Raw genomic sequence first — 15,311 nt, 5'->3', positions numbered from 1 at the left:
AGGGAAGACTTGACAGTGCGGGAATACTCGTCCTTCCTGGATGAGGCCCTAGGGTTAGCCTCAGCGTCAACTCCGGCTATGGACTCGCGGGCCCATCAAGAACTCCTTCAGAGATTGGCCCAGAGCCCTGGGGTCCAGCTCAAACAGACCTCTGAGGACTCAGACTCTACGGTTGACATTCTCAATGCTGAGGTGCCGTCCTGGGTGGCCCTGCCTCTAAGACAGTGGGTAAGATTACAAAGACCCTCTGGCAGATGCCAACATCTATCCCGCCCGTGGACAAGAGGGCAGAGCACTGTTACTTTGTCCCTGAAGTGGGCTATGGGCACCTGTTCTTCCACCCGCCATGGGCCTGGGCCTGCGTAGGAGCGCATGGTTGCAGGTGTCTGGCATTCCTCCAGAAGTCCAGCACACAATCCAGGACCTGCCCTTGGAGGGTGGCGGTTTGTTCTCCGAATGAACTGACACCAGCCTTCATAGACTAAAGGACTCTAGGGCAACTCTGTCTCTTTAAACGAAGCACACGAGATCTTTTATGGGGGAAAAGGCAGTACTGCATTGATTGAGAATACAACAGTTGCATATGCTTTTCAGTCACTCATACACACAAACAACATACACATAGTCTTGCCAGACGATGTCATAGTTACCAGTCCAGAGTCTGTATCAATTTAGAACACAGCGGGGAGCAGGGCCTTTGTCAGTCGATCGATCCGATGCTCCTCTGGATTTGTTGGCAAGACCAAACCCAAAGTTCCATATCAAAGCACTCTGCTTTTATAATCCTTTGTTGAAATCAATGTATTCCACTCTGTCAGCTTGTGACTGGAACGTTATCTTTTTGATGTCCGTGTTCCCAAAACATTTTCCAAGGCTTATCCCATAATCAATCATCTTTCGGGGGTGCCCGCTTGCTTCACGGCTCGTCAATCTGTCAATATCCAGTCACCTTATGAGTTGGGGTATGCATCAATGGTTATAGATTGCTCCTTTGCCGCCAGGTCGTCTAGTCTTCACTCACACTTACTCCCCCTCCTTCTTTGGCCGTCTGCAAGGAAGTGGCACGTGAAGGGATGCTGTTCATCACCCTTCCCCGTCCATCCAGCTGGAGATGGACGCCTCCGATATGGGCTGGGGAGCCCACCTTGGGAAGATTCAGACGCAAGGTCTGTGGGGTCCCACGGATCTCTCCCTCCACATCAGTGTCAGGGAGCTGAGAGCTATCCACATAGCTTGCAGAGTGTTCCTACCGCAGCTCTGAAACAGGTGCATTTCAATTTTGACCGACAACACAGCTGCGATGTTTTATATGAACAGGGTAGTGCTTGTTCCTATCCCCTGTGCAGGGAGGCTCTCCTCCTCTGGGAATTTTGGGTGGCTCACAAGATTCACCCGGTGGTCACCTATCTGCCCAGGGTTCAGAACAAACTGGTGGACCGCCGCAGCAGGTCCTTTCAGGGGCATGAATGGTCTGAGGGCAGATGTAGCTCGCTCTATCTTCTGCAGGTGGGGGCTTCCCCACCTGGACTTGTTCGTTACCCGTGTCAACAGGAAGTGTCCCTGGTTTTGCTCTCTGTTTGGGCATAGCCCGGGTTGTCTGGGGGATGTACTGATGATCCCTTGACCTCTGGGTCTGCTATATGCTTTCCCTCCCTTCCTGCTGATTCCCAAAGTAATCCTCGGGGTCAGGGAGTTCTAGGCTTCAGTAATCTTGATAGTCTCTGTCTGGCCTTAGCAGCATTGGTTTCTGGATCTCCTCGCCCTCTCACTGGAGCAGCCTCTGCCTCTCCCTTGTGTCCTGACCTGATCTCACAGGAGTTCGGCAGGCTCAAGCACTTGAACCTCTGCTTCCTTCACATTATGGTGTGGAAGCTCTATGCTTAATGGCCTCTGAGGCCGCGATCCGGGGAGGTTCAGGCAGTCCTTTTGGGGAACCGGAAGCCCTCCACTTGGTCTTCCTATCTGGCAAAGTGGAAATGGTTTGTGATATGGTTGGCTGATAAGGGGGTTCCTCCGATGGAGGCCCCGGTCCCAGATATCTTGGACTATCTCCTGGGGCTCAGGCTCCAGGGCCTGGCTCCCTCGTCTGTGCAAGTCCATCTAGCAGCCATCTCGGCTTTCCACTCTGGCTCATGGGGACGGGACAGTTTTCTCAGACCTCATGGTGCATTGATTCCTCAGGGGCCTGGACAGGGTTTACCCCCAGGTGTGGGAACTGGTGCCCCCTTGGGATCTAAATTTGATGCTCTTGAGGCTCATGGTTTGCCCCTTTGAACCATTAACCAGGTGCTCCCTTTTACACCTCTCCTGGAAGGTGTCTTTCCAAGGGTATGTCTAGACTACATGCGTCTCAGCAGAGGCATATAAAATAGCCTACCTGACATAGTCAATGAAGTGGGGATTTAAATATCCCTGGCTTCATTACAATAAAAATGGCCGCTGCGCTGTACCGACTCAGCTGATTGTCGGCACAGTGCGTCAGTCAGATGCGGATCGGCTGACGGGAAGCCTTTGTCGACCGCTCCTGTAAATCTTGTTTCACGAGGCATAAGGGAGCGGTTGACAAAGGCTTCCCCTGTCGACTGATCTGCGTCTTGACTCGCGTGCTGTGCCGACAATCAGCTGAGCCAGCACAGTGCGGCAGCCGCTTTTATTTTAATGAAGCCGGGGATATTTAAATCCCCGCTTCTATGACTGTTGGGTAGCCTATTTCCTCTGCCAACAGAGGCATGTAGTCTAGACATACCCCTAGTGGCTATTACCCCTCACCCAGGCGAATGTCAGAACTCAGGGCCCTACTTGTAGATCCCCCGTATACAGTCCTCTAAAGATAAGGTCAGGCTGCATCCCCACCCAGTGTTTCTGCCTAAGGTGGGATCATATTTCCATGTTCATCAGGATATATTTCTCCCTGTGTTTTACCCCAAACCCTGTTGCTTGGGGGCAGAACAGGCATTGCACACACTTCATGTAGTTGTGCGTTAGCTTTTTATTTGGAGAGCTCCAAGTCCTTCTGTAAGTCTCCCCAGTTGTTTGTAGCATAAGGAGAAAGGGTCAGCCAGTGTCGGCTCAGCAGATCTCATTCTGGATTTTAGACTGAATCAGAGAGTGCTACTAGCTGTCATGGGTTCTGGCTCCTCTCATTAGAACACACTCCATGAGGGTGCAAGCCTCTTCCATGGCCTTTACAGCCCAGTGCCCGTCATTGAGATCTCAGGGCTGCTACCTGGTCCTCAGTGCACACTTTTGCAGATCACTGTTAGCTTTGGAGTCACCTAAGTGGAATGGACATGAGCAAGCACTTGAAGAAAAAACAGTTACTTAATTTATAACTGTTGTTCTTCAAGATGTGTTGCTCATGTCCATCCCACCCATCTCCCCTGTGTCGGAGCATTCCGGCAAGAAGGAACTGAGGGGGTGGCGGGCCAGCGGGGATATGTATGCACCGATATAGCAGCTCCACTCCAGGAGGCTCCCTGGCTGGCCCAACGGGTACTGCTAAGGGAAAACTCTCTGGCAAACCTTGCACATGGCATGTGCACACCTAAGTGGAATGGACATGAGTAACACATCACTTCGTAACTCTTGTTCTTAGAAAGTGACCATTTTTCCTCTCTCCATGTAAAATTTTCTTGTTCAAGTAGCTACTATCACTACAATATTCTTCAGAAGGGGGGAGACTTTGCATTACATATGGGACAGTAAATTGTGCCTTGGTGTGGGTTATATTTAGATGCAGAGTGGGAAGAATGGACAACATGATAGACTCTGCTATGAGTGATCCTGCCATTTTACTATTTTACTTCAAGCTTTTTCTCAGTCTACAATGAGTATGCACTTACTGCAATCTGAGTGTAGTGGGGTTTTGTCCTCCCAGGAGGAAGAAAAGGGGTAGTAGCTCTGTAAAGGTTCTCTCATTGCCTTTGGGTTATTGAAACAAGGGTAGATCCTAAAGCCAAGGTCAACTGGAAGAGGCTGGCTCAGATGAGACATTACCTAACCCAGTACACACAATGGTCAATAAGATTAGGTCAAGTTGTTTCAGCGTAGAGGTTACAAGAGTCCAGTGCATATAGGGAATCCAGTTCTTCATAAAACTGAAAATGGAGTGTGGACTTTCAGGAAAGCATCCATTAATAGGAAATGGGGGTTGTTTCTCCTAATTTCTGGTGCCATCAGGCAACAGCCCCCATTTTCCTATTGCCTCCACTATGAGTGGAAGGTGAATAGGGTATCAGCAATGGGTAGAGAGCAGACCGGTAGGGGTGAGGGCTGATAGCAGCCCTCCCAAATAGATGGGAAGTGGGAATAATTGAAGAATGATGCCTGTGCTATCTGACCGAATGCAGAGAATTTTCTATGTGAGTTATGTTCATAAAATTGCTAATTAAATCACATCTGCTGCATTTTATTTTTCTTCCTTCACAGCTAGAACATTTCCATTCATTTGACTTGAAAATTCCTGTGTCTCTTTTATATCTCAGTGCTGTGTAATGTGTTCAGTATATGTCACTCCTTATGGCACAGTCCCAATCAGAACAATGTCATCTTCCCTCCATTTGGCCCACCCACAGTAGAAATATTTGTGGACTTTGAGACATATATCATAGTAAGTCATATAAATTGTACTGTCATCAAATGCAAAAGTGACATAAATAGACCCTCACATATTTGAAAGCTGCATGTACTTACAACCCTTTGACTTCTAAAGCCTGGTGTATAGACTGTTAAAAAAACCTATACAGAAAAATACATAAGATGAATCTTCCATAAACGTATATCTGGTAACTAAACATAATCTAATAAATCATGTAGATTAGCCTGGTAGACTAGAAATATGTTGGATTTTTATCCACACTCTTCTACAGATAATAGTTCACTTGTGCCAATGAAATAAGAACAAATGCACTTGTTATTACAGAATACATGGTGTCTTAGGTAACCCATTGAATACCTATTTGAAATAAGGGTGGCTTTTTCAGAAGATTACCGTTCAAGCAGAATGCCCCTCAAAAGAAAAATGTGATGTGAAGAATGTATGTGCACCTCTTTTTCAAAAGATAGTGCCTTTCATCTTTGTGTATGGAATACTCTCAATGCCAAAACTTGTAGGTTTATCATAAGTACAGTTTATTTCAATCCTAAACAATTCCTCATCATGGTCAGGATTTGATGCATTATTGAAGCTTCATGCATTGATACATGAACAAAATTTGAGTCAGAATAAAGACCCAATGCCAGTTATGTCATTTAATCATCTTCCTCTATATATCTATATGGAAGGAAAACCGAATTTATGTCTAGGACTCTAGAGAGAGAGAGAGAGAGAGAGAGCACCTTTACCCCGGAAGAGTTTATTTCAGTTTATTTTTCATTAAAACAAAATAATTCTATGGAATTATTTCTTAAAGATAACCACAAATAGCTTTATAAAGTACTTAAATATTACAGATTGGGTACGATAGAAAAAATGGACAGAAAATGTGTCTAGATTAACATGGTGAATGCGCCAAATCATTTTACTCCTGTGAGAGTGGCATTCTGTGCTCAAGGTCCTTTGTTCTGTCAACTTGCTTGTTTTGTCAGATTTGTTTTTCTTTTTGCTTGAGTTTTACAGTATCATGAATCAAATGAACAGTACGTTAAATTTCTAGATGCTTGGTAGTAAGAGAAGGACAGAAACCCACATCTGGAAAATCTATTTTTATGGTGTACATTACATATATTACACCTTTTTATGGATTACTCTAAGATCTTAAATACATTTTTAAAATATATAAAAACAAGAAGTCCTGTGGAACTTTAGAGACTAACAGATATATAGGATCATGAGCTCTGAAGTGGGTTCTATATATTTATTAGTTTCTGAGGTGCCACAGGATTACATGGTTTTAATTTTATAGACTAACACGGTTACCCCTCTGCGATTGTTAGTATAGCTGCAATATTCTGTTGCTATGCTGACAGAGATCCAGAAAAAGGAGCTCAGTTTAATTTAATAGTACTAGTCATAAGAGAAACCAATTACAAATTCATTATAACACTTGCTGTACTGTGAAAAACCCCAACATTTTGAAATGAAACAAGCATTTTAGATCCTAAGTGGGTATTCGTATCACAGAGTGCCTTAAGAAGATAAGTAGGTAAGAAATGAGAGGGGAACAGTTTTTAAGAACTAGATGTTAAAGCTATCAAACATAAGAATGGTCGTACTGGGTCAGACCAAAGATCTATCTATCCCAGTGTCGTGTTTTCCGACAGAGGTCAATGCCAGGTTCCCCAGAGGGAGTGAATGGAACAGGTAATAAGTGATCCCTGCCATGTTACCCATGTCCATCTTCTGACAGACCGAGGCTAGGGGCACTATTCTTACCCATCCTGGCTAATAGCAGTTGTTGGACTTACCCTCCATGAATTTATCTAGTTCTTTTTTTGAGCCCTTTTAAAGTTCTGCATTGTGTGAAGTACTTCCTTTTCTTTGTTTTTAAATCTGCTACCTATTAATTTCATTTGGTAACCCCTAGTTCTTGTGTTATGGGAACAATTAAGGAACTTCTCCTTATTCATTTTCTCCACACAGCTCGTGATGTTATAGACCTCTATCATATTCCCCCCCCCTTTAGTCTCCTCTTTTCTAAGATGAAAAGTGTAAGTTCTGTTAATCTCTTCTCATATGACAGCTGTTCCACACCCCTAATAATTTTTTTGCCCTTTTCTGAACTTTTTCCAATGCCAAGATATCTTTTTTTGAGATGAAGTAATCACATCTGCATGCAGTATTCAAGATGTGGGCATACCATGGATTTATATGAAGCAATAAGATATTCTGTCTTATTCTATAGTCCAGGGGTCAGCAAACTTTCAGAAGTGAGTGCCGACATTTAACTTATTCACTTATATTTACGGATCTTTGTGCCATTAATACTTTTTAAAATCAATAATCTTTCTCACACCTATCCCAGCACAATCTGCTCCCCCCAGACCAGATGGGGGCTGGGATAAAATCCTGCTTCTCAAAGTACCAGGCATCAGCAGTCTGTCCTATTGTAACTCCCAGCTAAAGCACAAATAAATTATCGACACTTTCCCCACCTCACAGCACAAACAAACTACCTTCCTGCCTACACCTCACCCCAATAATAGCACCCACCCACCAACTCCATGCAGTCAGCCCCTTACCTCCCCCTTCCCAGGAGGCTTGAGAGTGCTGAGTTTCTGCCTCTTTCCCATGCACAAGGGATTCTCCAAACTCCCCTACCCTCTGACATTGCCTCCTAATTACTTACCAGCCGATCGCAAGGCGTTCGGGCAACCCCGCCTTCCATTTTCCCCCCACCCCCGAGAAGCCCTACTACCTACCTCTAGTGTAGTGCCAGCTTTCTGCGGGGTGGACAGAAGTCCTCTCTGAAGCCTGCGTCACTTCCAGGGGTTCCGGAAGTGTGCGGGCTGCTCCCCCTCCCACAGCTCTGTTGCATGCTGGGGGAGGGGGCGTTAGCGTTGGTCCTAGAGGAGGAGTGTGGAGGCTTCCCGCCGCGGGAGCAGGAGTCAGCCCTGGGGTTTGGCCACGCTGCGGGAGGGGAGGGAGTTGGCCGGGCTGTGGGAGGGGGGGTTTGACCCTAGGGCAGGCGCCCGTGGGGGCTGGCCGTGCTGCGCTGCGGGAGGGGGGTTTGGTCCCAGGGCAGGTGCCCGTGGGGGTTGGCTCCACTGCGGGAGAGGAGGGGCCATGCTGTGCCGTGGAATGGGGGTTTGGCCCCGCTGCGGAATGGGGGGGGTTGCCCCTGAGGGGGTTTGGCCCCGCCACGGGAGGCGGGGGTTAGCCCCCACCACGGGAGGCGGGGGTTAGCCCTGGGGCAGGCACGCTCAGGGTTTCCCTGCACCACGGTGGACCCGGAGGAAGCATGTGCTGGCTTCCCGGGGTGGGGGGGACGAGGGAGGGAGAGAGAATCCTGGGAGGAGGCAGATGCAGGTGACTCTGCTGCCACTGGCACCCTGTCCCTGCTCCCCAAACTCTGTCCCCACTGGCACTCTCTCCCCTGCTGCAAAAGAACCCTGTCCTCTCCCCTCCCAGCACCCTGATCTCTCCCTCCCAACACCCTGTTCCCTCTCCCCTGTCCCCAGCCGCAGAACTCTGTCCCCACAAAATGTATAATTATAAATGCTTCATTTTAGATGTAAATAGCATGAATAAAAAAGACCATTTATTTCATAACTATAAACACGTGATTTTAATTTTATATATTGCATAATTTAAAAATAAAGTGTTTATCTGAGTGTAAGTAAGGGCTGGGGATAGCAAGTGATGGACAGGAGGAGAATAGAAAGGGGCGGGGCTTCAAGGAAGGGGCGGGGCGGTAGATCTTCGCCTGTTCTGAGATTTAAAAAGTGATCTTCAGTGTAAAAAGGTTGGAGACCACTGGTCTAGACCATCCCTGAAAGACATTTATCTAACCTACTCTTAAATATCTCCAGAGATGGAGATTCCATAACCTCCCAGGGCAGTTTATTCCAGTGTTTGACTACCTTGACAGTTAGGAACTTTTTCCTAATGTCCAACCTAAGTAAGCCTCCCTTGCTGCAGTTTAAGCCCATTGCTTCTTGTTCTATCCTCAGAGGCCAAGATGAACAAGTTTTCTCCCTCCTTCTTATGACACCCTTTCAGATACCTGAAAACTGCTATCATGTGCCCTCTCAATCTTCTCTTTTCTAAACTAAACAAACCCAATTCTATCAGCTTTCCTTCATAGGTCATGTTCTCTAGACCTTTAATCATTCTTTATTGCTCTTCTATGGACCCTCTTAAATTTCTCCACATCCTTCTTGAAATGCGGTGCCCAGAACTGGACACAATACTCCAACTGAGGCCTAATCAGCTCAGAGTAGAGAGGAAGAATGACCTCTCATGTCTTGCTCACAACACACCTGTTAACGTATCCCAGAATCATGTTTGCTTTCTTTGCAACAGCATCACACTGCTGACTCATATTCAGCTTGTGGTCCACTATAACCCCTAGATCCCACACATCCTACCCTTTAGGTACATGTCTGCTAGGGACAGAACGCGTCTGGGTGACGGCTCTGACTAAGTCAAGCATGTTAGAACCATTAACCACCGAGCCTTTGTACACAAATGCACCGTTATCATTCCAGGAAGCGATAGTTTTATCCTGGCCCAGCTTATTTAGCAACACTGAGGCGTTTTTCTTATAACGCTTATTCACATTATCCAACACCTCCTGAACCACAGAGTCTGAGGTGTTTGCTGTTTCTGGAGGTTTGGTAAAAATCGTTAACGGACTTATTTTGTTTTTGTTCATCTGTGCACCAGCTGGGATACCCTGAAGCCTCTTGTTTCTGACGGAGGTGTAATTTTATATACTCTGAAAAGAGTTTGTCAGATTTGTCATTGAAATGCCAGATTTCATAGATTTTAGCCACTGTATACCCCTTTGCTATGGCCACATTCAATTCCACTGTGCACCATGTCCCCAGGATAGCTCTCTTCTCATCAGTATGGGTGCACGTCTCCCGCTGCTCGGTTTCCGCACATGTTTGGCATAGCGGGAACATAAGCTTGCCACCCACTCTGACAGGTAACAATGGGAAAAAGAGGCCTCGCGGGGGGTACACCTTAACTTTTGCAATCCCAAAATAATTTGCAAGGGGTCCAAAGTTGTCTCAAACTATATCGGAGTGTCTAATAGGGTATTCTTTGGTTTTGTTTACGAAAGGGTACAGGCTGGTAAAATCATAATAGTGGATTTCTTCCCTGGGGTTAGGCTTGTAATATAGGTGGATAGCGTTTGTCCTCCCCCCGAAAAGAGCATCCCTAGGCCTGAGAGGCTGGGGTAACTGGGCTCGGTTTAAAAAGCCTTCAAGCTCCCTGTCTGTTTCTTTCATCACCTCCCACTTGTGCTCCCAGAGAGTCCTCACTACAAAACCAAATCGTGTTAGATAGTCAGTCTTAAGCTGCGTCTTGTAATAGGGACAACTTTTGGGTTTTTGTCATAGGGTTTTGTGCTTTTTCACAATAACAGGTGACACAGCCATGGAAAAAACCACCCATTAAACTCAAAGGCCGTGCGTACCCCGTCAACATTGCCATAACCGTCTAAAAAGTAGGGGCCTATCTGTAGTTCCCCACCCTGTAAAGCATGCCGTATTTGTATATTTTCTTTGTAAGAGGTATACAGCAGCCACTGAATAGATGAGTTCAAATATCTCTTTTTCTGCCGGTGGTAATTGTCTGGAGGGGGAAGAGCTACTGTGTTAGGCTCCAAAAACATAAACCTGTACATCGCCATGCAGACGGAGGCCAGCGTGATGTATTGGAAAGGATCGATATACAGGTTTATCTCTCTGAATTTACCAGGGCCTCTCTCTGCTACATCCCCTATCTCTGTCATTTTCATAATCTCTTTTCTATATAGAATACAGGCCTGTCTCAAAATTTTAACATCCTGTTGACAGTAATACGCGAGCTCTTTCTGCAAGTCAAACGTCTCAGAGCTGTGGTCCCGATACCAGTTGAGAAACTCTGCTTTTTCCCTGGGCATCATACTGTCTACACCATAGTGTCCCACACCGGGCATAGGCCCCACATAATTTTGGTTTTCTAAAGTGTTAAAAAAATGTGGAAAATACCCTTTGCACCCTTCAAACCCCATCGCCTGCGGTAGCTTGCTAAGCTTCATGGGCAAGAAGTTTAAAGAGTCTATAAAACAAATGCCCAGGGCCTTAACTTTCACACACATTAGTTTACTACCCTTAGTGATCAGTTCTAGGCACATCTTTTCCTTCAGTAGCTGTCTCACGACAAAGTACGCATCGTAACCTTTGGAATTGTGTGCTATGAATGTGTAGTCATGGAACTCTTTGCCAATAAAGGTCTTAACCAACATAGAAAGACACTCTCTACCCTTAAATTCCCAGGATTTTTCTGGCTTTAGGGCCATAGCAAAAATGTAATTGGGAGTGTGCAACCCCGTCTCCTGCGTGCATTCAAAATCATAAAAAATATACTTTTCTGAGGCTTCGGGCTTTCTAAGGCTGTCCATAAAACAGAAATGATTGTTAATGTTGCCAACAAGCAAGCCCTTACACTGCTTACAGCGCTGCCCTTTACAGCAGTGCCGCTTGTCCACGTAAGACTGACACTCATCACACAAAGTTTTAAACAGGCATTCAACTTTTTTTTCAATGCGCAGTCTGTGTGTCTGACTAAGCACTCTTTGGATCGACAAAATAGTCTACAGCTAGGACACCTCAATGGCACGCCCATGCTGTCTGAACACGTTCCGCTCAAGCAAAGACGGCAACAATACCTGCAAGAGTGGTCGTGACTGTACACTGTGTGGCAAAACTCACAATAATGTTTTGCTCCGAACAACTTTTTCACATTCAGAACCCCATAGTAATGCTCATCGTGCAACAGGATAAAATAAGTCTTGGGGTACACTGGGCCCTCCGTTTTAAAAAAGCCCCAGCTGCCTTTCGCCGTATACAGCACCACCTGTATGTTAACACCTAAATGCTGTTCAAACTTTGCTACGTTGCTGAGCATAACCTTTTTTTGATCTGACCACCCCAGTTTCTCGTGAAACTTTCTCGCCCCCTCTAACAATTCGGCGTCCGTAGGTTTACGATTGGACATGACGGCCAAGAGCCCGCCCACAAAACACAGATTGGTACCGGTGTAAGCTAGGTCTACTAAACATGGTCTCTTTTTATGAATAATTTGACTACTAAGGATAGAAATTAAAACTCTATGAGTGCCTCCACCCGTTTTTTACAACTGTCACAATGAGGCACAATGTTCCATTGAGGTGCAACTCTCTATTACTCTGTAACAGCTTTGAGGTCTGGTTTAAAAAATCCTCATCAGACAGCTCGTCCCTAGTTCTTCTGACCGAAAACAAAGGGTTAGTTAAATTATGGCTCTCTAAATGTAACTGAACATAATCATCAGGGCCTATCCTACCATTAACGTCATCTAGAACTAACTGTATTCCCCTACGTGTGGCTTCAATAACCTGTTCAGCTGAATTTATTTGCTCAAGATTGACAAAACGAAATTCCTCACAATACACTGACCCCCCAAATCTAGGTACTTCACGTTGCCAACTTCACACTCTCTCCGTATACAACTCTGGATTTTTAGGGGTACTTGGGGGTTCCTCTACAGGACCATCAGGGGCATCTTCTACCTCAGATGCTATTTCAGAGTTAGAGCGGTCTCTGAGAGTCATCAGGACTAGACAGGGACCCATCTACAGACTCCTCACCACCTTGCAGGTCAGATAAGCTATTTTGTGAGCCTCCAGAAGGGGGCATCTCTTTTTGGTATTTTTTCCTCATCACTTCTTTAGCCTTTTTTAAAGGCTAAAGTGATCTTGCAGTGATCTTGGCCTGGAAATTTTTGGAGCCACCTGTTTATCCGCCAGATGCTGTCCCCCTTTGTTTACACCTTATCTGATGGGAACCCCTGAGGATGACCCTTTTGCCCAGGCCCCTTTCTTTTAGGTCCCCTGAGGATACAGAGTTCACCAGTTTTCTGAATGAAGCATCAAACTCTTCCCCCATACTAGAATATGGGGGAGCTGAGATGAGCTTATGGTTTTGGGAGAATGGTTTGTCAGTCCTTGGTTTTTTATTCACAACCCCTAGAGCGCATGCTCCGGGTTTGTGAATGTGTGTGGTTTTGCGCACGATCAGAACCCCTAGAGTGCATGCTCTGGGTTTGCAAATGTGGGCGTTTTCGCTCACAGTTTTCTCAGGGCGTGGTGGCAGTGGCCGCTGAGGAACTGGAGTTGTGTTTGTGTGGCTGCAATACCTTAGCATTGCAGGAGTTTTCAGTCCTTGGTTTTTTATATGCAGCCCCTAGAGCGCGTGCTCCGGGATTGTGCACATTCGGAACCCCTAGAGTACATGCTCTGGGTTTGAATGTCGTTGTTTTCGCTCACAGTTTCCTCAGGGCGTGGTGTGGTGGTGGCCACTGAGGAACGGGAGTTGTGATTGCATGGTTGTTTTTTTACCAGTGTCTTTTGTTTTGTCCTTGGGTTTGATGTATGTGAGGTTTGGACCACCCAGATGCTTCATCTGCACTCTTGTGCTGTTTTGCGTTGTTAAGGGTCTCAAAGCAGATTCCTGGTTCTTTGGCGGTTCTGGAGGAGATGTCCTTGTAGCTCTGACTACTGCATTGTCAGAAAAGTTGTCCATGCCTATGAGGTGGGGGGAAAAACATTTTACAAAAAAAAAAAAAAACCCTGAACTTTACCATCTCTCACCCACACCTATGTATTTACTTAAAACCTCATAGAACAACCAAACTGATAAGCAAAATATATTTACTGGGCTTCATCGATCCATCAGTCACTGATGCTGGTGAATTTTCCTTTTCAGCAGTCTCTTTCCTTTTTCTTTTGAGCTTGTTTTCCCTCTGGTCTAAGGATCTCTCATGTTTTGACTGTACTATGGAGCAAACAACATTATTATAAAACACATGAAACCCTCTTGTAAACTTTAAAATCATTAGGGTGTTTTTCTATTTAAAAAGTTATAGCTTTAAAACAAAATAATCCATTTCAGGCTGTACAACAAACACCAGTTTTGAGTTTATTTCTACCACTTAAACAAAAAACCCATAATTTTTTTAAATACATCTCGTTTTGCAGAATAAAAACCAAAACTGCTTTTAAAACCCCTTGTTAGTTTAAACGAACCAAGTACTTTTAAAAAACCCTACACCTATGCCTTGCACAGCCCCCTCCCCCTCCCTCCACACACATGCACTAAACTGCAGCTTTATAAAACACACCAAACCAAGTTTGCAGCCATATAATTTTCAAAACCCACATGCATTTAACACATCACATTTTGCACAGAAAAAGCAACCCACCAAACACTCTGTACCAGCAGTTTGCCAACATATATTTTAAAAACACACCTGTGTCTGTCACAAGCTCCATCACACACACACACCTTCAAAAACTCCCCAGAACAGTTTTAAAACGATTTGCAACAATATTTTTTTAAAAGCAGCGGTATGCAACAAACTGTGTTTTTTTTTTTTTTTAAACCGCTTATCTCTAGCATAAGCCCCTGAATCACCCACAACTTAACCCCTACAGCCAGCTTTTTAAAAAAATAAAAAAACCCAGGTAAAAACACACCACATTTTTGTAACCATCCCAGATACTTTTAGCCTAACCCCACCACCTCCTCCCCCAACTCAGAATTGAACATTTATTTTGAAAACACATTTGGCACAGAGAGAGCAACCCACCAAACACTCTATACCAGCAGTTTGCCAACATATAGTTTAAAAACCACACCTATGTCTTGCACAGACCCCCTCTCTCTCACACACAAACCCAGTAGCACCACATGTATTTAAAAGGCACATGTGTGTTTGGGCTTTTGGTTAGTTAGGATTACACCCAAATGCCTCAAACCCATTTTAAAAACACATCACGTTTTGCACAGTAAAAAACCTGTTAGTTTGAAACAAGCCAACCGTTTGCAACCAAATACTTTTTAAAAACACACCTATGTCTTGCACAGACCTCCTCTCTCTCTCTCTCTCTCTCTCTCTCTCTCTCTCTCTCTCTCTCTCTCAGACACACCAGTTGCAAAAAAGTTACCTTTCACTATGGGATAAAGTGTTGCTGGCACATGCTTGTTCTGTTCCCCCCCATGTGTGTTTGGGCCTTTAAGGTTAAAAAATACTCACAAATGTTAGTTAGTATAACCCAGTTTTTTAAAAAACAGTATTAAGCACAACTACAGTTAAAAATGGTTTTTACCTTGGCCTGGTGGTGAACTGCAGCTTAAAATTACTGGTTCCATGTTAAACAGATCACACTGCAATAAAGGTAGCAAACATTATTTTACTAAGAGAGCATGGCCAAAGAGTGGCATTATAGAATATATATTTTCAAAGTTAAAAACAGGGAACATACCTTCTCCTGTTGCAGTCCAGCAGCCATTCAAGAAAGTTTCTGTTGAAAAGGACAGTCTCCAAAATACCTAGGTTTTTTTTTTATACCCTGCTAACCCATTGTTTCAAACAACTTCCAACATAGTAGCTAGCAGGTTAATTTGATCACTGCAACTCTAAAATAATAGATCCTTAAAGACTTTAGGCACCCCTCCCTAGCATTGCCTTTTGTGATCTGGGGGTGGAGGAATTAAGCTGTCTCCACAACTTAGTTGCTTTTGGCTACCTTTTTTTTCTTTTAGTTAAAATACATTTTTTTTGTAGGGTTTTCTTACAGTATTAACAGTAAAAGCACCAATCCTTAATGTAGCTGTAC

At 44.8% G+C, this 15,311-nt stretch overlaps 1 protein-coding gene and 1 pseudogene across 1 annotated transcript in view; one reads left to right on the top strand and one right to left on the bottom strand.

The window, feature by feature from the left end:
- Positions 1–15,311, top strand: part of NFXL1 (nuclear transcription factor, X-box binding like 1) — a 102,388-nt gene that overhangs the window by 49,751 nt on the left and 37,326 nt on the right. The window lies entirely within an intron of this gene.
- Positions 11,263–14,984, bottom strand: LOC149524509 (uncharacterized; annotated as a pseudogene).

Source organism: Pelodiscus sinensis, chromosome 4, assembly GCF_052426305.1.
Source record: "Pelodiscus sinensis isolate ZL-2025 chromosome 4, ASM5242630v1, whole genome shotgun sequence".
Taxonomy (NCBI): Eukaryota; Metazoa; Chordata; order Testudines; family Trionychidae; genus Pelodiscus; species Pelodiscus sinensis.
The sequence above is the reverse complement of the archived record's forward strand: the minus strand, read 5'-3'. Positions and strand labels throughout refer to the sequence as shown.